Source organism: Protopterus annectens, chromosome 10.part0 (assembly GCF_019279795.1).
Source record: "Protopterus annectens isolate FY-2018-M chromosome 10.part0, PAN1.0, whole genome shotgun sequence".
NCBI classification, from domain to species: Eukaryota; Metazoa; Chordata; order Ceratodontiformes; family Protopteridae; genus Protopterus; species Protopterus annectens.
In genome coordinates this window covers 1,693,307,056-1,693,334,384 of record NC_056744.1, presented here as the reverse complement: position 1 = coordinate 1,693,334,384, position 27,329 = coordinate 1,693,307,056, and the positions used below count along the sequence as shown (strand labels likewise).

The 27,329-nt window shown below is 39.5% G+C and overlaps 1 pseudogene; it reads left to right on the top strand.

The window, feature by feature from the left end:
• Nucleotides 1–26,320, top strand: part of LOC122813913 — a 107,759-nt pseudogene extending 81,439 nt beyond the window's left edge.
• Nucleotides 26,321–27,329: the final 1,009 nt, after the last annotated feature.

Sequence of the window (27,329 nt, the reverse complement as noted above, 5' to 3'; positions counted from 1 at the left end):
ACACACACACATACACACACACACACACACACACACACACACACACACACACACACACACACACACACACGCACTAAAGAATGCCATAAAGAGGCACATGCTCAAACCAGAAATATCATAAGAGCATGTTTTTGGGCTGCTGAAGTCATGTTTCTGCTACCTGGTTACATCTGGGGGAGCCCTACAGCACAGTCCATGTACATGTACTGAAATCTTGACCGTCTGTGCCATACTTCACAATATCATCATGAGAACTTCAGCAGGATCAACATAGGGAAGGGGCACACATCCCACCACCAATGGCAAGGCCACCACAGCCACATGCAGGTGAGGAGTCAGAGGGTGGACCAGCAGCTACAGATGTAGGTGTGCTCAGTATGCCCTAACATTGGCTAAGGAGCAATGCATTGAAGCTCACCCACCTAAGGGGCTAAAACCTTCATCCTACAGACATACGTATAGTAACATTGATGCCAGGCAATGCTCATAACCTTTACCCACCCATGTAATGGCTGTGTACTCCTAGCATCAGACAGACTCAGCCCTGAACTAAAACTGTAACAACTGCTGGATTTACAAGGTAAGTGATGAATGGTATATCCTTGCATGTTATTACTTGGTAATGTAAAAGGTGGGTGATTTGTACAACAATGACTTTAACGTGTTACAACAGAGACTTATGTGAATGCATGTGTCCTCTATTAAGTAATAGGCCTCAGACATCAAAGATTCACGCATTCAAATGTCAAAAGTCACCGAATGTCCTCAGTTTGGCCTGATACTTTTGTACTGGAAAATAAAGAGAGCGGTTAGAAAGTAATCAGACACATTTCCGTTTTATACTTCACAGCCGTCAGAAGATTCTTAAAAATACTGATACAAGAAACTGTTTTGATTCTATCAGCTGTCTAACTTTCTAAGACCAAAGTATGTCAGAGGTACAGTTAGCAAAACAACATCACAAGCACAGGTATACTAAGCACTAAGTTAGCTATGCACCCTGAGCATAGAAACAAATCTTGTGTATCCCTGAATCCAAAAGATGGAAAACAAGCATATGGCACAGTTGTCATCACCTGCACAGGGTGTTGTGTGTGTGGGGGGCAGGAAGCCTAGGCTGACACAAAAGGTAAGTGAGTATGTATGAGTAAGAAACAGAAACAGGCAGATATTTGGATTAAGTAACAAATAGCCAGTGAGACAGAATGAGCTTTAAGCTTCATGGCTGAACTACGTAACTATTGTGCATGTGTGTCTGTGTGGACCCTCTATGTGATTTGGTGTGCGAGTCTCTGCATGAACACAGCCAAGCTCTGTGTTAGCTCTACATCTTGGTATGTTGGACAGGTATGATCCATCCATGGTAGAGGTGGGACTTCATCATTATTGTACCTGACCATGAGAACTAACTCTGCCAAGAGTTCTACTGGCATGTTCCCTCCCACACTCAAATGCAGTGCTGCTACTTGAATGTGAATTTTGTCTGTTGGATGAGCTCCCCTCTTGAGGATGCCCAGGACCACAACCCTGTGGACTGCCTTGTCTGGGTGTGGACACCTCAACCACTGATGGAGCAGTGGAAGTAGTACCACTATGGGAGCATCATTGGGCATGGCCACTTTGACTAACATCAGATGGTGTAGCTGACCTACGCCCACATGGATGCCATCTCCCTCCTAACAGATGTTACATAATAAGCACCGCATGTTCCAACATGTCATTGATCTTGATCCATTGAATTGGCAACATGATGGAGACAGTCACGTATCTTAGCCTGTGCTACATCTACAACCCTAAGCATTTCTCTGGAAGACCTATTGAAATGAGCTTGCACCTCCATGATGGCCCTAAACATACATTGAGTGGTACGGGAAGACACACTTGAATCAGGTGGAGGATGGACAGCAGACCTCATCTGAGCACCCCTAACAACCCTCCTTCATAGAGTCAGCATGTACTGAAGCCGCATTAACCACGCTACCCTGAACAAGTGTCTCAACCTCTATGTGTCCAATATCTGAGGACTCATTGGAATGGGTTGGCACAGGCCTACTGGTTGTGTCCGATGAAATTATAGGGGATGTCTGAATGTCAACTTCAGTGATAGATTCAACCTCTGCTTGGCCACCATCATCCCCAGAGTCTGCTGATACTCTGACATCAGGAGGTAGGAGTTACATACTTCCACTCTCATGATCACTTGTGATAATAAGCAACAAACACAGGAAAAATGAATACCTACACTAATATAGTCCAATATATGCTAACAAACTAACAGTTGTGTCACTGTTACAGACAGTACAGCAGTACACACAACAGTCCTGGCACCCACATCACAAACTAAATATTTCTTTGAACTGCTCATCAGTACTGACATAAAAATGTTTGGCGTACCATGTGGAGATGATTGTAGGCAGCCTATGATGGATGTTCCTTGAAGAAGTTAAGCAAAAGGTAAGGACACAGTCATCACAATGAACAGTAATACCGAGGATTAAAATGTTTTGCCCTTTATGTCTATTAATGATACTGTTAACAAGAACTTGCATGACACATCAATCCCAAGCCCATGTGTAATGATCCAGGATGTGTTGTTAACTGTGTCAATCTACAACTAATCCCCCCTAAAAGAAATTTAATGTTTAGCATAACTTAAGTCAGTATTTTGCTATACAAGAAGTATTTAACAAATGAGATAGGTAAGCCCTTTTCTCCCACATCATAGCTAAAAAATGGAACAACCTTCCCACTAATATATCCTCTGCAACAACAAACTTTAACTTTAAAAGACTATTAAAACCACATCTCAGGAAAAGCTGGATCTGTCCACGTATCGCTTGAAAATTAGTGTATCTTCTCTCCTCCTCCACAACACTCTGTTATCTACACTTGTGCGTACACACTTACATGTACTCACTTCCAGTTAAGCCACACTGGCTTGCTACCTCTTTCAGTGTACACTTACTAGGAAATGTAAACAGTCATTTAAAATAGCAAATGTAGTCACTACCATTCTTTTTGTAATATTTTTGTCTACAGATATTGTAAGATATTGTTATTTTCATGTAACCCTATTTGAATTACTGTGATAGATTCTTGTACACGTCTACCTCTAAATATTTCTATTTTTTGTACTTATTCACATTGTATTGTTTTGTTTTGTTTTCTTCTTGTCAAATGTGGAGCTTTTCTCCCCGGGCATCCACTGAAAATGAACCTGGTCCAGTTGGATTTTTCCCACCATAAACAAATGTAAAATAAACATAAATAAACAAACCCTACCTGGAATCTCCTCCCGGGACATACTTGTCCTCCCTGAAACTGCAGCATCCATGTCAGTGCTGTTGTGCACTTTCCATTGAGCTGTCTGGATCCCTGACAGTGGACAGGAAATCTTCATTTGGTGTCTCCTCTTGGCCAATGAAATCATGCTAGTGACCCTATGGTACACCTGATGATAATGTCCTGCTCTGGCCACCTACTGCATTCACATCAGTCACTATCTGCTGACAAATTTGCATTCTGCCATACATATACCCAGAAACCCTCTCAAGCAGTAAGACAGAATGTCACCTAAATACTTCCACAATTACTTCATTCTCAGGGTCACTGAATGGGGGGTTGTGGGGATTGGGATGCCTGGGTGCCATACTGCTAGGTGACATAAAATGCAAAAGAAGGATAATACACAAGAATCACATAAATAAAAGTCCTGCTTAGGTATAACTCATAAAAGGTAGTATTTCACTCTTACCCACTGGAGAAACATAAAATATATAAAAAGGGAATTGTGTGGTTGTAACATATTATAATCACACACAAAGAAAAGTTGGATCTAAAACAAGGAGAGTAATAAAAAAATGGTGTTTGTGCCAACACAGAAATGCAGTGTGGCTCCCCTATCCCCCAAACAACAGGCAAATGGCCCATTTTGCTAACAAACCATCATTGAACTACTATAAGTACTATCAAATTTACTGTCCCTGAAACGTGTATACATTTACCTCTGAACATTCCATTTTATTCAATTTTCAGTCTTGTCTACCTGTAGCCAGCACTCCCCTAGAGGTGTGCATGGATCATTCTAGAAGGCTAACACCCCTGTGTTATTGACAAGGTAGGACATTTACATTTTAAGGAAATAACCAGAAAAGAGTGTAAAACAGTTGTAACATTAGGCCTTGTGATGAAAGTTAATAAGGCTGTGCATCTCTAAAAGTGAAATGCCCTGACAAGCATGCCTATGCCATCAGTATACTTTTAAGAAGTGTATACAGAGAAAAGAGAAAAGTATATAGATAGATATGCATTATCAAATACTACATATAATGTAGAAAAACATATTTTTCATGGTGACATTTCAGCATATCCAGTATTTAGCTAAAAAAGGCACACATACCTTATCAATATCAGTTGTCTTCTGTGCAAATAAATCCCAAAGTAATATCTTCTTCTGTGTTACCCACATAAACATGTCTCCTCACCTTAAAATTCCCTAGCTACATGGTTCCCTTTTTATAGTGTACATTCAGGGCTGTGAACATGATGAAGATGCAAATGAGGAGTGAACTCATTAGAATTTCTGAATCCGAGGTACTTTGATCTGTGTAGCTGATATAAATGTAATGCAGGTACTCCGTCAGTGTTTGTTGCTAATGGATTGCAACTGTGACTGATTACTGGTAGTGAGAAGGAAAACACAACAGCAGTTCAGACTCCCTAATCTCTAGTGGGTGTGTTAGCCAGGTTAGAAGTGTAGAAGTAATTGTACCATGGTTTTAAATGTAAGTAAACAGCACACATTTCACAGTTTCTGTTATAACATCCAACATCCTCTTCATTTCTTGACAACTATATATTATTGTCATTTGATATGCTTCCACATTTTAAGGATAGTTATACAGAATGCCTTACAGACTGCATGTCTGGGATTATTGGTCAGATAAGACAAGAATGAGCAACAAATACAGGGAGATAAGACAGAGCTACATTTATGCAAGCAGTATCATAAATGGTTGTGTGATCACTCAGTGCACTACATCTGAAATTAGTAAATGTACAAACAACTGTCATATGTTTTGTTAGTACTGTGGATGATGTTGCATTTGGTTATATGAATAATGATTATTAATAAATGTACAAACAAGTGTCACATGTTTTGTTAGTACCGTGGATGATGTTGCATTTGGTTATATGAATAATGATTATTAATAAATGTACAAACAAGTGTCACGTGTTTTGTTAGTTTTGTGGATGATGTTGCGTTTGGTTTTATGAATAATGATTCTCATTCTCAGCTGCAAAGCTGTTTCTGTGGCAAAGAGGGCTAAGCCACCCTTGCTGTGTTTTGAAGGTTCATTGGAGTGAAAGTTCAAATCCACACCTGTGTAAAAATATTTCAGTATACCAACATAATTTTTGTAGTGTTCATTTAATAGATTTCTTTATTTCTTCTAATGTTCCCTTTTTCAAATTTTTTTATGCCAGTGTATGAGTAGTGCACGGCTTAGTGCAAACAAGGGAAATGGAGAAACACAGTGAATGTCATGTTTAGCTTTCTTATCTTGTTTGCGCAATACTTAGCAGAGCATAAAGCTGGACTACTGGCCCACACAGTAAGCAGACATAATGCCTCTAGACAAGGGCATAGAGGAAAGTTCAAAAAGGAAGGATTGCTGAGATTTTTTGCTTTCCATCATGCAGCACCCCTAAGCGACATTATGAGGTGGCTAGCAAGCTTCCCCAACACCTGTAGCAATCAAATACCTGCAGATAAGAAGCAGACCGTTAACAATTTCAAAATGGATGCATTCTATTAATTCGATTGGGCACCACACAAACATGCTAAGTGGCATTGCGAGGCGGTTAACACATAGAACTTAAGAATGAATAGGGAATTGCGCAAGTGTTATTTAACTATTCTTGTGGTGGCAGGTGTAAGTTTAGGGAAGTAATACAGATGGTTATAGGTTCTAATACAGGGAGTGTAATATATTTTTACAGTTGTGACAGTCTAGTTTATAGTAATGAACAGGAAAATATGTGTTATTTCAATAGCTGCCATACACATGGCCCTGGGTTCTAATACAGAAAATTCCAGATATTTTTAATCTTGTTCCATTTCACATTATATTAAATATTGCTTATAACATTTTATGCGTAACTGTACATAGTGGAGCTGATATGAATTATATGTATGAGGGATAAGACACCCTTACTGTGTTTTAAATATTGAAATGTATGACCGAGGGTATACTGTCTTCTATGTTATTGTAAGTATAAATCTGAAGTTGTTGATCTTCTTCCATTCCTCACTGATGGGTACGGTTCCGAACCGAGTCGGCCAAATACCAAGCTAGCATACACCAAACTCTCGAGCCACGCTACTACCCACAATGCCCTTCATCCCATACCTTGGATCTCTGTTGCCACGCAGCCATATAGCAGCATTTTCACTGAGCTCTCCAGCTAAGTAGTTTTGACTTATTTAAACTGTGTATTTCTCCCCTAATTTCTCTACTAGTGTCTTTCTCATAGTCTAGCTCTACCCACAGGTATTCCTTTTTTACCATTGTTGGTATTTTCTTGCCTTTCCTTAGTTTTTACCACCCTCGTGGTAACTCTTCATACCATTGCTGGTAGCCTTGCCTTTCTCTCCCTCTCTCCTTTTGTCTGAGTAAGTGATAGTATGTCAGAGAAAAAACGTACTTCACGTTTTAAACACTGCATGTCGTGCAGTCATAAGTTACCGGACAGCAACTTGCATTCTAAATGCGTTTATTGTTTAAGCATTTTGCACCTTTCTGCGACTTACCCATGTGATATTTGTGCGAGTTTTAGTCAACGGGCATTGAATGAATGGCGCAACAAATTGATTCTGAAAGGATTGCTTTCCTCTCCTTTCTCGGAGGCTATTTCTGCAGAGGTCTCAACCCCTCCAGTCAAGGACAAGAAGCGTCCCCGCTCAGACCCCTCTTCACCGGCTGGTGACAGGGGCAAGACCCATCGATCTAAGGCCTGTAGATCTTCCTCCAAGCATCGGCTTGCTGCCTTGGTGGCACCAATTTCAGCACCGAGCGCAGTTTCTGGGAAGTCTGAAATGTTGGTTCCGGGCTCGGCACCTATGACTACTGAACCACTGATTACTTCGGTTCTGACCAGTCTGGTTCTGGACACCTCGACACCGATCTCACCTTTACAGACACCGGCTCCGATGACCTCGGATCCGATTTTGACTACTACCCTGATTGTGACTTTGGCTCCAAGTCCCCTCTCGGTGCCAACTTTACCATTTACGCAATTCAAATCAGAATCCTCGGCTCCATTGAGTTCCTTACCACAGACCAGGTATTCATCTTCTGTGGATCCATTCACCGGACAAGCCTACAGTCCCTTTCTGGACAGGCCTGAATCCCCTTCTGGGATATATCAGTTAGGTTTGCCAGGAACATGTCTGAAATAGACATTGTTAATCTCGTGGATCAGGTACTGACTGCAAGAGGAATCTCCAGACCCTGTTCCACTCCGGGTGTTGGGATTTTCCTCCTTCAACTCCTTCATATTCTCCTGCTGGGGATACTTCGGTTCCAAGGCCCCCTTGCCCATTGCTTTCAACGGGACCCCTTCCTTCATCACCAACTACTATGATGCCTGAAGCATTTAAGCCCTGGTGAGTGTCAGTTCCGACAGCTTCCCACCTTACTCAACCCCTTGCTTTGGGGGTGGAATACTCGGTTCCGGCCCTGGCACCGACGGTCTTTTCGGTTCCCGTGTCGGATCTGAGAGTTATATCTGGACCGAACCCTTCTCAAACTCCAGTATCGGGGGTGGGCTGTTTAGAGCGGGGTGTGACCCCGGTTCCGATTCAGTCCTCTTCAGTTTTGGGCTCCCATCCCTCTTCGGGTGGGCCCACCTTCCGGATTATGGAAAGGGTGCTGGCAGCTTGCAATCCCCCTCCTTCAGCTCCGCCTTTGGTTCCCCCCTAACTCAGCCATCGCCGGCCCTTAGCAGGGGACCACTAATCCAAAGCACCCCCCTTTCCGAGCCCTCTTCGGACATCCCCACCGAAGAGCCCCTCGGAAGAGGGTGTGTAAAAGAAAACACATGGACTCACCTAAAGAGTCCCTTACTGAGGATACAGATTATGATGATGGGAAAGGTTCCCCTAGATCACCCTCTGATGATGTTTCCTTTGGGGATATCTTTGAGATTTTGAGTCAGTGGGGTGACTGGAAATCTTCCACTCCTTACCTGGAGGAATCCGTATTCCTACAAGCTTTCCGTTCCCAGCCCACTACTTCCTGGGTGACCCCTCCTGCAGATGAGTTGGTCAAGTTCATCGTGCAGTGAGCGTGAAAGAGTCCAGATTCAGTAGAAGCTATCCCCAGGATATCAGACAAGGTACTTTCTCCTCCAGAGGATCAAACCCATTGGTCGAAAGGCTTGCCAGTAGATGCTATGGTAGTGGCGGCGGCCACAAAAAAGGACCTGGTGGAAGAGAGTCCTGCTGTTCATCCACCCAACAGAGAGTACCGGGCGGTGAACAGGTTAGAGAAGTGAGTTTTTGCTGTAGCGACCTTTGCCGTGTGTTCGCTGAATTTCCTGGCACACTTTACGAGACTACAGAGAGACCTTATTTTCGAACTCTCTGGTAGCCTCGTGGGTCAAGTGTCAGATGGAGCATGTGACAAAGTGGCTTCCCAACTTGCCACCCTTGAAGTGATTTCGAATTCCTCCATGAGGTTGCTCTCCCACACAACTGAAGGAGCAGCTAGAGCATCAGGTGCTGGCATGGTTGTCTGACGTCATGCCTGGATGCGCATTTCTGATCTACCAGATTCCTTCAAGTCTTTGACCAATCTTTTCCTTAAAGGGGCTTCTGCATCCACGATTCGGGTGCATCTAGCTGCCATCTCCAATTTCCATAATGGTTCAGATGGAATTCCTATTATATCGTCTCGTCTGTGTAAGACCTTCTTGAAGGGGATTTTTCATTCTAGACCTCCCATTAGGCAACCTGTGGAATCATGGAATCTGTCTAGGGTGCTTCAAACTTTGGCTCTACCTCCATTCGAGCCGGCTGCAACCTGTGATGTGAAATTTCTGTCCTGGAAGACCTTGTTTCTGGTGGCGGTTACTTCAGCCAGACATGTATCAGAGCTGCAAGCATTATGCATTAAGTGTCCTTGTTTGATTTTCCATAAGGACAGAGTATCACTTCGCACCAATCCCACTTTCTTACCCAAGGGGGTTTAGGAATTCTCTATTAATCAGTCCATTGAGTTGCCTGTGTTTTTCCCTCATTATACCAACAAAGGGGAATACTGTCTCCATTCCTTGGATGTCCACAGACAGTTATGTTTTTATTTGGACAGGACAAAGTCATTTCGTAAGTCAGATCAGCTTTTTGTTGCCTTTGCGGGCTCTAGAATGAGATCGGCAGTGTCTAAGGTTACCTTGTCTAAATGGCTTAGGGACTGCATCTCCTTTGTTTATTCTCTGCAGGAGGAATCAGCTCCTGGCCGCATTAAACCTCATTCCACTAGAGCTGTGGCTGCTTCTATCGCCTTTCATGCTAGGGCTTCCATGGATGATATTTGTGCAGCCGCCACGTGGGCTAAACCCCATACCTTTATCAAGCATTACAAATTGGATCTGATCTCCAGGGGAAGAGCTGCCTTTGACTCTATAGTTCTCCAGAATGTTCTTCCATGAGGGGCACCCAGATTCTGTAGTAGCTAGGGACTCGGTCCCATCAGTGAGGAATGGAAGAAGATTAACAACTTCAGATAAAGAAGTTATGTCTTACCATAACATTCCATCTGAGTTGCTGATCTTCTTCCATTCATCACACCCTCCCACCTTCCCCCGCCAAAGGCTCCTGGCGGATCTTCGGGTAATTTTGGTGTGTTAGGGTGTTTGTGCAGAGATGGCCTCTGCCTTTATTTCTGTTTCTAATATATATTTGTGCTATATGTTCTGCAAACTCGATCTGAGGTATGGGATGAAGGGCATTGTGGGTAGTAGAGTGGCTCCAGAGTTTGGTGTACACTAGCTTGGTATTTGGCCGACTCGGTTCCGAGGGTTCGGAACCGTACCCATCAGTGATGAATGGAAGAAGATCAACAACTCAGATGGAATGTTATGGTAAGACATAACTTCTATTTTTGCTCTCTGGACTTGTATGGCCTTCACTCTTAAATAAGACATACACACAAATTAATATATATATATATATATATATATATATATATATATATATATATATATATATATAATGTCTACAAGGACCTTGTCAGGTCACACACATACATGGATAACACCTCAATCTGTCATCTATATTTATGAATGATTCATGACTGTCTGACAAGCAGTTCAAGTTCTTCTGTGCAAAGATGGGAAGTCACCACTGTGAAAGAAAATATTTTGTCCCTTATGCACAGGTTTGAATGCCACAGTGTAAAAATCAGTTTTAACAGTGTATAAAGCCAAGCAAATATGTGTCAGGTCATGACCTTCAGGCCCCCAGTGCATGTCAGCAAAGTTAAATCACCTAACAATTACAGTAGCAGACACCCCCCAAACCAATGTCAAGTGTCAGATTAACCTTCCATTTTTAAAAATTCCATTCCTCCCTGCTTGGCACTGTTGCTCTCCACTTAACATTACTGGTATTGTTGCATGGATTTGTGCACTACCAGTAAACACAATAATAGGAATTGGTGGGAAGGCATTATTTACTATTGCTGTTGCTTTGGGATTAGACATGTCTGGGGTTAGAGAAGAAGGTGCTCAGTTTAGGGTGCAGAGGTGGGGTGTTCAGGAATCCAAAATATTTATTGTACTTCTGGTAAAGCACCACAGGCTTGTGCAGGGGGAGTAATCTGGTATCCAATAAATGTCTGAGGCTTGGAATAGTCTGGCCAAGGCTGTATCCAGTGTGACTGGCATCCCACACACTGGTGAACAGTGTAGGCACCACCTCAACAACCTAAAAAGGTGAAAGAGGGATACACTCAACCAGTGGATGGATGACATTCAAGGTACCGAAATCCAACAATTGTGTAAGCATGCTAATAAAGGGAATGTATATTACATAGAAAGCTAAATATAGGCAAAAATGATATGTACAAAGCTTTTCTTTCCTTTTTGTAGCTAATCCTGAAAAAGTGGCAAATAGGCAGACTCATGCTGATCATCTGGAGAGACTGAGAGAAGCAAGTGGTATGTGTGCAGCACATGAGAAGTATTATTCCATCAATCCATCCTCAACCCCTTTTCCCATTTTGCACATGGGGTCGGGGTGTCACTTCAGCAGTGACAATCATCTTGAGGTAAGATTTATGCTGCGGATGGTAGCCCTGCTGTGGTAGTTCATTTGTATCACTCACCTATGGTCAATTTAGTGTCTAAAACACATACTGGATGTCTTTGGAATGTGGGAGGAAACCAGAGCATCCAGAGGGAACCCACATGACCACAGGGAGGACATGCATTGCAGACTCCACCAAGAAGGCATATCAGCCAAGAATCGAATAGGAAAGTTTTTTGCTGTGAGGCAACAACACTAACAGCTGCACCATCATTGTAGCTTTAAACATTAAACAAAAACGTTTTTGGTTTCTATGTAGTAGTAGCAAAGTAAGTATGCATATCCTAACTGTAAAAGCAAGTATACATGCATAAGTCTGTAGCACAAACCAACTTTGGAGTCAAGTGTAAGACTGTAGTCAGAGGTTGTGGGTTCAAATACTACAAGTGACAGCTATGCAATACTGGAATTCTTTAATAATATTACATAAGTTAAAGTCTAACAGCAGAAACAAAACAAAGCTTGTCCACCACAGAGAGGTTTAAAACTATTTAATACTAAAAATTAACAAGTATAAGCAAAATAAAAACACAGTAAAACATGAAGTCATCTTAATGTAACTGGATGAGTGCTCCTCCAGTGTTTAAGTATTAAATAGTTTTAAACATCTCCATGGTGGACAAGCTTTGCTTTGTTTCTATTGTTAAGTTTTAGATTGGCAAGCTGCCTTTAACAGTTTATGGTGTGTTTTTACCTGGATTTAAATTAAAATATATACAAGTGGCATTTAAACCCTGCTATTAACTGTAATCATAGGTTCATAGGTGTGTACAAGCCTAGCCCATAGATGTGCCCTGGTATCATGCTGGCCAACGTTAGTTCCCAGTGCCTGTATCAAGTAGAGCCACTGGAGTGATCCCTGAGGTGAACTTTCTAATTCCCATCCACTTATCAAGATTTCTCTTGAAGAGGCCCAGTGAGGTGCTCTGCTTGACAAGTATGGGAAGTCTAATCCAGAGCATGGGTGGTTTCTGGGTTATGAACCTGTCTCTGGGTTGATCTCTATAATTGGACTAAGCAAATCTGCAATATATGCACATTGCAAAAATTACTTTGAGAAATCTATAATTATAGTTTGTAGTTGTTAGGAAGTATGCATAAATATAATACTTCAGATAAAAATAGTTATTATTGTGATAATGTATTGTATGTCACATATGATGGCCATAATTGTATCTCTTTTTTTTTCTCTTAACACAACCCTTGTCTTTTTTTTTTTTGTTTTTGTTTTTTCTTTAATGCATCATCAAAATGTCTCCATGTCATCTATCTGTAACAGATAACTAAATGCTTCACAGAACAGCAAGGTAGGCGAACCTCAGTGGGTCAACCTGTCCCCACTTCACTGGCTCCAACATTGATCGCCAGCACATCTGGGACCCAATCTGGCAGTACTGCCTCTGATGCACTTGCACTACCTGTGCCCTCAGGCACTACTCTGACAGTTGGTGCTATGGTACCCTCTGGGAGTACTAGCAGAGGTGATGATTTCATCACCTGCCAGGAGATGCCAGTGTTGGTATGTAGGGTCATGCACAGCACCACTGGTGTACATCTGCACTGGATGGAGAGTCTTCTCTCCCTCATGGTCTATAGGAGAAAGACAATGTCAAGCATTTCAGCAGACAGCAGAGTAAAGGGACAGTGATGACAGTCCTGCAGATGAGGACTAGATTCTTACTTTCCCCATGTTTTATGGACATGAGCTTGCATTGTCCCCTCCCTCAACACAGTCATGGTGTCCACCGATCTTCTGTGTCCCTCACCATCCCTGAGTTTTCTCTTGTTTGTTCTGTTTGCATTTGCTTCCTCACGTACCCAACTTACATGACCCAGAAATACCAAAATCCCTTACCCAGCATTCCTCCTTTACTGAAGTAAAAAAAAATGGGCACCTGTCCTACAAAAAAAAAATCATTCCATACAAAGCTCTAAATTTCACAGATATGTCTTCTTGAAGTACTTGATTTGGTTCAGTTGGCTATACAACATGATTGCATTGTTGTCACCCCTCTTTGTGAAATGACAGTCCAAATTCAGCTAATATTCTGTATGTATTTTAATTTTACACTGCTGAGGGAATGGATTTCTATGGTCCTTGTTTACCTCCATCCTGCAGATTCCTATATTGCTTTCCCCCTGATAGCCCCCCATTTTGCCACTTTCCTGTCTACCCTATTTTAGCACCAAAAATTTGGTCAAAAAATAGAATCACACTCAACACACAACTGTCAAAAAAATGGAGCCCTTCAGTTTTTGGCCTGTATGTGCTTAGTTTTGACATCGCCCACCAACACTGAACGATTCTTTTAGTGTGGTTACCTCTGTGCATTGCTGCTTAAGCACACTGTACTACATCCACACACAGTAACACACTGTGAATGTAGTGTCAAGTATAATTTCATTGCATTATTAACTCTTTTTTAAAAGTATTGCGTACACCTGGATTTGATCCCTATATCATCGGGGCTTAAAAATGTGTCAATACATTTACACCTGCGGCCAGAGTCAGCTGAGCAGCAGGTGTGTTTCCTACTCTCAGTACTGGGAACCTTTAGAAATATAGCATTGAGGGTTGTGTTTGCACACTGCTTAACTACATGCAAACAAGGAAAGTGGTATCTTGCATGTGTGAACACTTTGCCAGCCATCACACAAACTTGCTGCTTAGCGGTATGCTATGCAAAGTGTATGTGTATGTAGCATGTATTATTTAGTGTTCATGACATGAAACTGCATGCGGACACAGAAAAAAATGAAGGCCCTATCTAACAAAATGTCACATATTTACAATGCAGCCATCTGTTACCTCCCCCCATGCAATACAACACTGGTCTCGCAATACTTGTTCACTATCTTATCAACTACACTACATAAATTACTAACAAGTGCCGTGTTATATACCATACACATCTTTAAAATGAAAATACACATTCAGAGTTTCTGATACTTGTAGTAATGTGGACTCCTGTTTGCATATAGTTTGTAAAGCTGTCTCTGAAAGTATGCCTGCACATTGGAACATAACCAGCAAATACTACACTTTGCACATTTGTCAATCTCGTAACATGCAGAACTTAAAATATCTTGACAGTTGAACATGGTTAGCTGTCCATTTCATGCAAGCCTCCCAACATTTTCTCTCCAGCATGCAGTGCTGATGTCATCTACTATAAGTTGTCCTGCAACCTTGTAAAAGTCAGGCGAAAGCATTTGACGCAAATCCACACTGAGGTATTCACTCAACACTGTCAGAGGTGGACAGAAACACCTATACCACCAAGTGGGTAGACCACTGGATCACATATGTGGTATCTAAATATGTTGAAAAGTGTGAAGTGACCTATATCTTGGGTCCTGTGACCAGGTCAGGACATCAGGGCTGTCTGTTAGGCCCTTTCCTGTTGTGTATTTAAATCGCAGATCTCAAGAATGATATATACATCCTGTGTCCAAACAGCTGTGTGGAGGACTACAGATTGTGGGCAGTAATTGACTGCGACTGTAATATTAGTATAATACAGGCAGTGTCAATACACACCAGAGACTGGTGCCACATCCATGTCAGCACTTGATATGTACCAAAAACATGGGGGAATTGTTACATTATGAAAACAAACATACAACCCAATGATAATGTAGACCTCACACCCTATAACCAGACCTATTGATATTTGACCTGTGTCCTGGGGTAGATGGTATGTGGAACATCCACCAGCATGTGGCCACAGTGGTGACTACTCTCTTGTATGTAAAACAACTAGTGACTATGTTCAGGACATCCACATCAAAGGCCGTAATACCTCCATAGGTCACAGACTTCAGTGCACCCTTCTTCATGTACCTCCTGACACATCCTCCAGTGATGTGTAACTGAAGTGTACTACCTTTGCCACAGTGAGCTGTTACACGTCTTATTGTCCATACCTAGGTATTCTTTTTGTTGCATAAATATTATTGTCTGATGGTGTGGAACTCCCTCCAAGGTGTTATACCAGAGGCATGTGTGAAACCTGTTCCAATGATGCACACAGTACATACATAGCTGTTTGACAACATTGATGGCATGGGTTACATTCTTGACAGTATGGATTGTGCCATATATATCTGCCATACACACCAGTCAACTAGCCTGTATTGATAATGTCACATACAAGTATAGCATTGTCCATCCTGCCACCTCCAGCAGATGTTACAGTGTCAGGAAGGTGTGCTTGATTACCCTTATAGATTACTGACATGTCACAATAGTTTTACGTGTGTGTTTATGCAGAACCATCTATCATCACTCCGAATCACGTATGTTATGTCAGAGACATGGGATTACTGGTGATATTATTCTGATATTGTCCGTGATTGTGTGTGTGCTTCTTTTACTGTTGTCCATGAGCCTATAACTGTGTCCCTCTTATTGGAAACCTCTGCTGACATTACAGTCATATTCAGCCAAATCAGTTTGCACAGCTTAACAATATGCATCCAGCCATGATTGTATATAACATCCTTGATGTTCTCTGTTTTTCCATTTACATGCCCTTATCTGTGGTACATTACAATGTTTCACCCGTCTTCTTTTTCTGTGTTCATTCTTACAGTCCACCTGTGTGTCCCTATTCAATACACACACTTCCTCTGACTGTTTATTTTACATGGAAGTCCATATAAACTTTTTATACAGAATGCCTGAAATGGGATTCCACAGTACTCTGCACTGTATACACTATCTTGTACTGTGTTTGGGTCATATACATTGCTATATGATATACAATGGTAATCATTGTAGCATTCTGCACAATCCTGCTAAGCTAGTTTACTCTAAGGTAAACAAGAGTGTTATATGTGTTGGATTACACGGTATCCTGGCCAGTAACACTGTTTCTGCAATGAAACCACACTTGTTTACATTTAAACACTATGCATGGCATGAATATGTAATCACTGTAAACTCTGTGTAGTCTTTGTGCGAAGCTTACATAAAGTTTATTGAATTCCACTGTAGAACCTATTTTGAACCTATATGTTTATGTTGTTTCAGTTGGGGGGCTACTGTAATATTACAAGTGTCTATTACTGATATACATAGTAGGTGCATGTACAGTAGTAAAATGGATGAAGCCAAAAGGGCCTTTGAAATTACATGCAAGAAGTCTGCCAGTAAAGGGAATAACCAAACCTAGCAATGATGAACTTTTTTTTTATATGGAGTATGGCATTACCACAACATAAACCTTGGCCAAAGGACAAACAGTTTTATGAACTCACAGTACCTTTCCATGTCAGCACTTGAGATGGAACAAAAAACATGGAGGGATTTGTTACATTATGAAAACAAACATACAACCCATTGAAAATTCAGACCTCACACCCTATAACCAGACCAGTTGGTATTTGACCTGTGTCCTGGAATAGATGGTATGTGAAATCATCCACCAGCATGTGGCTACAGTGGTGACTTCTCCCTTGTATGTAAATCAACTACTGACTATGTGCAGGACATCCACAACAAAGGCCATAATACCTCCATACCTTTTTTTCATTAATAATACTGTTAACATTATGGAAATATTTAGTTAGATTATCATGTCCCCTTTTTTGCAAACTGTTACCCTTTAATTTTCTTTTCTTAACCCTTTTATAAATAGTATTAGAAGCATCAATGGTGTTTTGTCAGTAAAGCTCATTTTTAAATAGAAGTTATGCCTGTGTGGCCACTTTTATCACCTTCATCATCTGTAACATTAGTACTATGTGAGATGTGTTCACCTATGTCACTCTCTGCAGTCAGAACATTATGCATATCAGTCTTAACCTCATATATTTCTGCTCTACATAATGGAGCTATAGTACTAACAGGTCAAGGCTGTTGCTGTTATGACAATTTAATTTGATGGTAGTCAAACCAAAAATGCTCAGTTTTCCTGCATTTTTATAGAATGATTCACAGTTATGAATAGTATAATCAGACTCCCTGCACTGAGCACATTTTCTCTTAGAACGTGTTTGTATTAAATGTTCATAAGAGCTACAATGAAAATTAAGCCTTTGATTGCCCTTATAAGGTACAAAGGCCCTGTAACCAGAGATAGTAGGCACACTAGGAATGTGCCCAAAACTGGGATGAAGACATTCAGTATTACCTAGGATTCCCAAGCACCTGTCCATATTTTCCTGGAATCATGTTTTTTTTTATTTCTAAAACAGAATGGCATACTGTATAAAATTGACACTGTATATCTGTGCCAGCTCACAGAATGGCATAATGTATAAAATTGAGAGTGAGTCTGAGCTGGTCCTACAGCAACAATTTTAAATTGCAAGATAATACCTCTTTTTTGGCTATTTATTTAAACCTACAATGTCATACGGTGCAGAAGGAGTGCAAAGTTTCTTTAAGATCCATTTAGCCAAAACATCTTCAGCAAATGCAAATGTTTCAAAAATTACATAGCAAAATGCATCTTTACCAGCTTGTGTCAAGGCCTGAATTTCTTTAGTACTAAATCCAAGAAGAGAAACAGTATTGTCCCAAATCACATACCTGTTAAGTACTTTATTGTTTTTAGAAGATACTCATACCATAGGTAGTTTCTTTGCTTGTTGTGAAACAGAAGAGTCAGTATCAGAAGTAGATTTAACTGTATGTGCATGTTTTTAGAAAAATACTATTCTCAGAAGCAGCAAGCCCTATACCTGTGGATGGAGTCACTGAGGTGTAAACTGAGCCAAATCTTGAACCCTGTCATTTATCACCTGATACAGAAGGAAGGCTTCTCCTTCTGCAGCATACTGATTAACTATTTGACTCCAATATGCAGCTTTGCAAGTAGCAGGTTCATTTTCATCCAACAACTTAAAGCAATTTGTTATTCAATAATCCTCCTCATTCAAGTTCAGTATTTTCAACCACATCTCAAGCAGAAATCTGTTCAGTAGATTCCCTTCTTTCCTGTGTTGTAATGTGGCTACCCTCCAGACTGTCACTCCCAGGAAGTACCAAACATAGTACAGGAAGTTCTCCGATGTTCTGGTCAAATTGTCCATAGTGGTATAAATACCACCTTAGGTCTCCCCTTAAAAAGGCCACTAGCATAATGAGACTAACCTGGTCAACAAAGAATAAATAAGGAAATAAGTAAATACTAGTTGCAAGTAACCAAAGATGCTAACTTTGTTACACAGTTATATAACCATGACTCTAAAGCCAAAGAAACTGTTAGCCCTGTTGCACCTTTCTAGTGCTCATTCAGCTCGCTAGCAGAGCTTCCAAAATCAGACTGCCTTGCTATTATAAGACATTATGAAGAGAGTACCAAAGACATGTCTTGATGAGTTGGAAGATAATCAGAAAATCCAGGGGTGTAGACGTCACTCCAAATTCTGTGAGAAATATACACTACACTGTTCAGTACTGTAATTCAATAACTTGTTTATTAAAAACAACAAAACACTATAATATTTAGCACTTTCAATCACCATGTTACCAAGCCTGGGGCTTATTCAGAGCTAATGATCACTGCACAATCCTGTATTTAAATAGGTATCACAGCCATATGGCATAAAAATTATTTTACCATACCATTAAAAACATTTTCATATTTTTATTAATTACATTTTAAGGCCTTCTCATTATTTTAATAAACTAATAAAATTACTAAGTTATCTAAGTGTTAAAAACAATTGGTCCACATATTTCATCCATTTGTAAAACTTAGCTACTCTTTTTTTCATTGTTTAGCAGAAGTTGGTTAAGATGGCCTTCATGAAAGGTGCTCCATTAGCTGAAGTAGCTTATCTGTTCAAAAATGTTAAGTACCTTTTAACCTTTACAAAAAAAATTGAAAAGATTATCTGTTAGATACTTACAAATGTCATTCTTTTAGAGGTATTGTTTTGTTCATGACAATTCTAAATTGATAACAACCGACACTAAATTATTGTTACTTTTCATTTCTTACCCACGTCTACTGTGTTGTACCAGTTAGTGATTCTTTTACATGCTTCCACGTCTACTGTGTTGCATCAGTTAGTGATTCTTTTCCATGCTTCCATGTCTACTGTTACATCAGTTAGTGATTCTTTTCCATGCTTCCACGTCTACTGTGTTACATCAGTTAGTGATTCTTTTCCATGCTTCCACGTCTACTGTGTTACATCAGTTAGTGATTCTTTTCCATGCTTCCACGTCTACTGTGTTACATCAGTTAGTGATTCTTTTCCATGCTTCCACGTCTACTGTTACATCAGTTAGTGATTCTTTTCCATGCCTCCAATTTGTCATGTTGTTCTTCAATGTTTCTTATGTCAATAATGTGCATTTTAGCTTGCGATTGGTGTAGCCATGGCTTGAAAGGGTCTGAGGCCTATTTTAATTAACTCAATAAGCAAACAAGCCACTAACTAACTAACTAAATAAATTAGTTGTTTCTTGCATTAACTGATATAAGTATGTCCGGCACTGAATTTTTTTTTCTGCTAGACATATTGTCTTTAAACCACAAATTAAAATTTACTGTCATTATACAAGATATAAATACAACTGTGTTTTCTGTATGGCTTTCTGGACATCCATTTCTAATATGTGAATTATGAAATGGGTTAATATTACATTTTCTAAATGTATTTTATTTGTAAGAAAAACTGATTATGTAATAGCATTCACTGTCCCGTGACAGGAAAATTTGTAGGCATTTCCAAACTATATGAGTTCATGTGTTGGTTCTGAGATGTAGATGTGATAAATCCCTGACTACAACTGAAACGGTCTGGGATCGAACTGCAAACAGAGCATTGGAGGAGTCCACCGGGAAGGGTAGAGAAAGAAAAGGCTGTCCCTCCTTGCATATCTTACTTGGTGAGGCAGCATTCTGCTAAAATTAACTGATATAGACTGGGAAAACATTATAGAAATATCTGTGCTTGGGGCTGGGGTCATCTGTGGGTTTTTATCAGACACACACAAAAGTTACATCTCTTATACCCATTGCATGCCCATCCTTGAAGGGCTACTAGACATGCATGGGAACATAAATTACTTAAGAACAGACCCTTTACTGGCTGCCTGGATGACGCCATGATTGTGCTTTTCATCAAGACTGCCAAGGTAGAAAGTGCTAAAAAGGGGGACGGAGCAAACATTTCAGTTATTACATCTAATACCAACAGAACCTGCCACTGTTGTACCCTGAATGTCATTAAAGTATATATTGTGTATTGTGCAATGTTTTATAGCATATTCATTATGGATTGCTGCATACATTTTAAACACAGTCTCTCAAGTATTGATTCATTTCTATAATTGTCCTTGTCTCTCAGTTCCACCACTCACTTTATGTAAATATGGATCATGAACAAGTAAAGTGCCTAAATATCAGAAACAGATAAAGAACTGTGTATTAAACTAGCAAATGGCATTTTCCTCTCATCTAAATAATATTTAATGTCTACTTCCATAGATTGTTTATTTTTCGTATAGTTCTTCAAAATGCATTGACATCTGATTAACTTCACTAGTGAGGCAGTTACTCACTTTACAGACATTCTGCTAAACAGACATAAATGTGAAGGTAGGGGGTGTCATCTCCTGACCAAGGGATCCCGAAGATGCTGGTACCATAGTGTTATCCCATGCTCCCTGTTGGAAAATACACACAAGAATAGTATTGATGATCAGAGTGAAATTACTGATCTTACTACATGGCATATGAACTCAGCAGTAATAATCAGTGAATAACGGTCATTAGATCATTTTGTGAAGTTCTAACATTATCCACAAAAAGTGGTCCTATCCAGATGGCTGTGTTTTAATGTTCTGTATAAAGCTATGTACATATTTATAATTCATTCCTTACAGACCTGAACTGCTGTGCTGTACTTTTTCTTCTCTTTGTTACTTACTCGTACTGTTAATATTATTTTCTACTCGCTGTCTTACGTAGCGTATACCTACAAAACTAAACTTCATGTTTACATGAAGTCCCATATCTCTATTATATAAAGCTTTGTGTGTAATTTTTTTATTCTTTACATGCTTTAAATGTATGTTTATTTTTTGTTTTCAGAATAGATGTGTGTATATTCTTGTTTTTTTTTCCAGATGATGTCCCATAGATGTATATACCTGTATTGTACTTCACAGGTTTATTTAATGCAGTTTCATTTCCAACAATTAGCCAAAATGGAACTTTAACAAATCAGAAAAAAATATTGTATGTGGGTGTGCTTCTGTAGTTCAGCTGACCTTGATAATCCCCACACTTATTCTCACACTAAAATGAATGTCTCTCTGTAGCTGATGGTTCATTTCCATTTTATTATGCTGGGCCTCGGATGTTTCTCCCAGTATGTCTATGCATACCTAGCTGTCTGTATACGTAAGCATGGACAAAGTGCAAAAACACTTATTTGCAGTGTCAGCAAGATGTCACATTATTCTTATTAATAATAGTAGTAATAATATTAATACTATTATTATTTAAACATGGATGGTATAAGAGAAATAAGACCCTAAGTATTCATCACTAAAAATTAAGCATCTGTCCCCATGGGTGAAAAGTTCAGTGTTCTTTTAGCATTTTTCTCGCTAGGCAATGTGATCCCTCCTTCTTGTATGTTCTTCCATACTTCCAGGTTTTCTCATATGCAGAAAAAAAAACATTGTCCCATTTTTTTCACATAATCAAGAGGGAGAGGATAAACTGTATGAATTTTCTCACAGATTGTTTCTTTTTAAGTAGCTGCATGCAGTTATGCTCTCTGAAACTGGTGTACAGACATGGGACCTGTCTACGTGGGGACTTCATCTTGTTAAAAAAAAAAACATTTTCAGAAAGCCACATTAACCCCTTACTTGCAGGTCTGTATCCCTGATTTCATTCCCCTCTTTTCCCATCAGCAGTGGAAAAGCACTGAAAATGAATACAATTGTCTGATTTGTAAGGTGATACTTTTCTACACTAGTTTTAATATATTCCTTAATCTGTCTTGATTTGTATCTTCAAGGTGATAGCAACAATTAAAACAGTGTACCAGTAAAAGCTGCAAAGCAGGCTATAATACAAAATGCATAAAAGCAGAGTTTAAAGCATATATTTCACTCTCAACCACCTAAAGTCCAGTCTGAGACTAGTTCAGAAGACTTTCTGTGCACACTACAGAACATGAATCCTTGCAGAGCCCTTCTCCCAGCCTAGAACATGGAGGCTGTAACTTTCTTCTTCAAAAATGTGACAGCCTTTACAAAGCAGAGTGCCAGACAAACTCTTGAGATTCCAGGTTATATGTGGCTCTTCTAGCCAGATTTCACATGAAGGAATTACAATGGCTTCTAAGGAATTCTTGAGTTCAGTAGTTGGAACTCTTAAAAAATAAACTCTGGTGTCATTTTCTGTGCATAGAGAATTAGTTTGGTGGATGAACCAGATGAAAAAAATGGTTGTGCTTTATATGACCAGGTCACAACCAGACCCAAAACCATGGATAAATCAGACCATAACAGGAGATGTTTGAAAGTGGTTACTGCTACAGTCCTGGTCACCTTTGTCTTAGGAAGCAAGGGCTGTGATGAGTGCCCATGTTCTTTCATCCTCCTTTGTTTATTTTTTTTGTTCTGCTTTCTTCCTGGTTGTTTCCTTAGGAAGTCTAGAACTCTCTGGATTTCACTTTAATAACTCTGGGAAATTCCTCTACAGCATTGTGTATCATGACAGACAGTGATCTTTGAAGAGGCATGAAATATCCAAAGATTTTATGATTGAATGTAACATTTATGCCAAGTATATGCAGATATATGTTGGGGTACATAAGGTGACATCAGCCTGGCCAAGATGGAAGGGTGCTCCTCTCCAAAATTCTGGATGTATATCCGATCTTATCGTGGGACAGAGATCCCTGTTGCCATGACTACAACAGTGGCCACACACAAATATCCACTGTTAAGGTGGTTATGCAGTGCTACTTTCTCTGGATGTACCTCTCAAGTGTGTCGTTTGAGGTACATTACTCATTTCTACCCTCAAAAATCCTACTGCAGCAAGGACTTGGCAGTTTCATGTGTTGATAATGAAATTTAGCAGTGTAAACTTATGTTAGTGAGTAGTACTCTGTAATCTGTTTATGTTAAAGACATTGTTGCACTCAATTTCAATGTGCTTTGCACTTCTGTTCTTATTTAATCATGTGTCACGCATTTTGCCAGTTTTTTTTTTTTTTTTTACAGTTTGTCCACCAGTGCTAATCTTAAAGGACCACTTTCAGCCTCCCAGGGAAGTGTAGAATGTTGCATTTAAATTCCTTACTATAAATAGGTTTGCATGAAAATATGAAACAATGTTATGGGAGTCAGTTATACTACAACAACGGTATGACTTTAATAAATATTAGGAAAATTGGAGAGTTATGCCTGTAGGTATGATTGGTTGGTATGTTATATAGTCAAAACTATTGATTTTTGCAAATTGCTTTGTTAGTTCTATACTGTATTTGTACCTCTTAAAACTGTTCATAGAAGACTAACGTCTCATAAATTGAGTCTGAATTTGTTTTTGCTCTTTTTATCATGTTAATAGCAGCAGAAAATGTTAACTTTAAAAATGGAAAATCAATTCAATTATATTTAAAATAGAAAAAACTGCATGTGTGCTATTAGTAAAATGAAGCGCATGTATTTCATCATTATGATACTGTACTAATGATTAATCTGTTTGTAGGCAGTGGAAGCAGAGAATGGAGCATTTGCTGGAGGCAGCAGTCATCACTTGGAGAATCTCTGTTATGTTATCCTACAGAGAACCTGCAGCACTCTGTTCAAACTCTGAAGGGCTCCGACAAGCATCATGTTAAACCTGCAGCACAGCTTCCTCCAGGATACACCTGCAACATGAACTCTGAATGTGAACAAAGTTCTACGGTACAGCAAAGTCCATTAGTACATCAGAGATCTCACAAAGAAAAGAAACCATATAAATGTCTTGAATGCAATAAGTGTTTCAAAAATGGGAGTCATCTAATATGCCATAAAAGGACTCACACGGGGGAGAGACCATATAAATGTCAATGAAAGGATTCACAAGAGACCATATAAATGTCCTGAATGCATGAGACCATATAAATGCCCTGAATGCAATAAGTGTTTCAGAGAAAGAGGTGCTCTACTAGGTCATGAAAGGACTCACACGGGGGAGAGACCATATAAATGTCCTGAATGCAACAAGTGTTTCAGAAAAAGAAGTGCTCTAGTAAGTCATGAAAGGATTCACACAGGGGAGAGACCATATAAATGTCCTGAATGCAGTAAGTGTTTCAAACACAGAAGCCATCTAGTAATACATGAAAGGATTCACACTGGGGTGAGACCATATAAATGTCCTGAATGCAATAAGGATTTCATAAAAACTAGTGCCCTTAGAAGTCATCTGTCAGTTCACAGTGGGGAGAAACCATATAAATGTCCTGAATGCAATAAGTGTTTCAGAGAAAGGGGAAGTCTAATAAGACATGAAAGGATTCACATGAGGGAGAGACCATATAAATGTCCTGAATGTAGCAAGGGTTTCACAACAGCTAGTCAACTTAGAATTCATGTGTTAATTCACGGTGGGGAGAAACCATATAAATGTTGTGAATGCAATAAGAGTTTTGTATATAGGAGTGCTCTAGTACAACATGGCATGACTCACATGGACGAGAGAGAGAGACCATATACATGTCCTGAATGCAATAAGGGTTTCGGACAAAGGAGAGCTCTAGTGAAACATGAAAAGACGCACATGGGAGAGAGAGAGAGACCATATACATGTCCTGAATGCAATAAGGGTTTCATAACAACTAGTCACCTTAGAAATCATCTGTCAGTTCACAGTGGGGAGAAACCATATAAATGTCCTGAATGCAATAAGTGTTTCAGACTAAGAGGTAATCTAGTATTACATGGAAGAACTCACATGAGAGAGAAACCATTTAAATGTCCTGAATGCAATAAGGGTTTCACAAGAACTACTACCCTTAGAAATCATTTGTCTGTTCACAGTGGGGAGAGACCGTATAAATGTTGTGAATGCAATAAGGGTTTCATACAAAGGCGTGCTCTAGGCAACATGAAAGGACTCACATGGGCGCGGGTGAGAAACCATATAAATGTGCTGAATGCAGTATGGGATTCACAAAAGCTAGTAACCTTAGAGCTCATCTGTCAGCTCACAGTGGGGAGAAACCATATAAATGTGCTGAATGCAGTAAGGGATTCACAACAGCTAGTATCCTTAGAACTCATCTGTCGGTTCACAGTGGGGATAAACCATATAAATGTGCTGAATGCAGTAAGGGATTCACAACAGCTGGTAACCTTAGAACTCATCTGTTAGTTCACAGTGGGGAGAAACCATATAAATGTCCTGAATGCATGAAACCATATAAATGTCCTGAATGCAATAAGTGTTTTAGACAAAGGAGTTCTCTAGTAATACATGAAAGGACACACACTGGGGTAAAATTTAATAAACAGATATGTCAAGATCAATGAGAGAAATAGACTGCAAAAGGTTAATAAAACTCCAATAGTCAGAATCTTTTGTAAAACAAATGAACACAGTAATAAGGACTGTCCATAGAGATCCATGTGAAATAACAGAAGTAAACAGAATATATTACTGTGCTGCTAAATTAATAACTGATAAAGTTCCACCACAGGAACATAGGCCAGTGAGGGAAAAGAGGGGGTGAAAGCGAATACCATCATGGAAATATCAAATAGAGAAAACTATAAAGCAGCTAAGACAAGAAGTGTCATTGTTAGAAGATTATAGAAGAGGGAAAATATTAACAATAATACTAAGAAAGATAGATGTGATAAAAGTAATGTGTAATATTAGAAAACCAGGATTTATTATGCACTATTGGAGATAAACTAAATATTTCAAAATAGGCAGAAAGACTTAGAAGATTTGAAGATAAATATGAGGGAAAAGCACAAAATAAGCAATTTACTGATGACCCAAAAAAGTTTTATAGAGAGAATTGGGAAATAAGGTAAAAGGAATTGATAGACTGCCAAAAAAAGAGGAAGTAGATACAATCTGGAGATGTATTTATGAAAATCCTGTGGAACATAACAAAGATGCTAAATGGATAGAAGAAATAAAAGAAAAAATAAGAAGTTTAAAGGTACAGGATATGAAATGGGATGAGGTAACAGCAAGAGAGATTGAAATAAAGTTGAGAAAAGCCTCTAACTGGAAAACCCCAGGCCCAGATGCAGCACCTAACTTTTGGCTTAAAGTATTAACTTCTTTGCACGAGGATTTAGCCATGAGTAAGAACTACTTATATGCACACTCTGAATACACACCGCACTGGTTAACAACAGGAAGAACAATGCTCTTACTTAAGAGTGAACCTGCAAGCTACCCTAAAAATTATAGACCAATAACTTGTCTTCCGATAAAGTATAAACTATGCATGGGTAGTGATGCCGACATAGTTTATAGTCACTTAGAAGAAAACTCAATTATGGCAGTAGAACAAAAGGGCAATAAAAGAGAGTCATATGGAACAAAGGACTATCTGTTGTTAAACAAAGTTATAGTGGAGAACTGCAAGAAGGGTAAGAATCTAAGTATGGCATGAATTGATTACAAAAAAGCATTTGATAGTATCCCACATTCATGGATAAAAGAGTGCTTAATAATGTATAAGATACACCCTACACTGACTGACTACATTACAGTAACCATGAAAGAGTGGCAGACCACCTTATAATTAAGCCATGATAAAGGACAGATTATTATCCCAGGGATAAAAATTCAAAGGGATATTCAAGGGTGACTCTCTGTTACTGTTGCTATTCTGCCTTGCCATTAATCCATTAAGCTGTTTACTTAACAGCTTAGGCCATGGCTATAAATTGGCTCTTAGAAAACAACAAAGTCTAATGACTTCTCATCTTCTCTTTGTCGATGATTTAAAA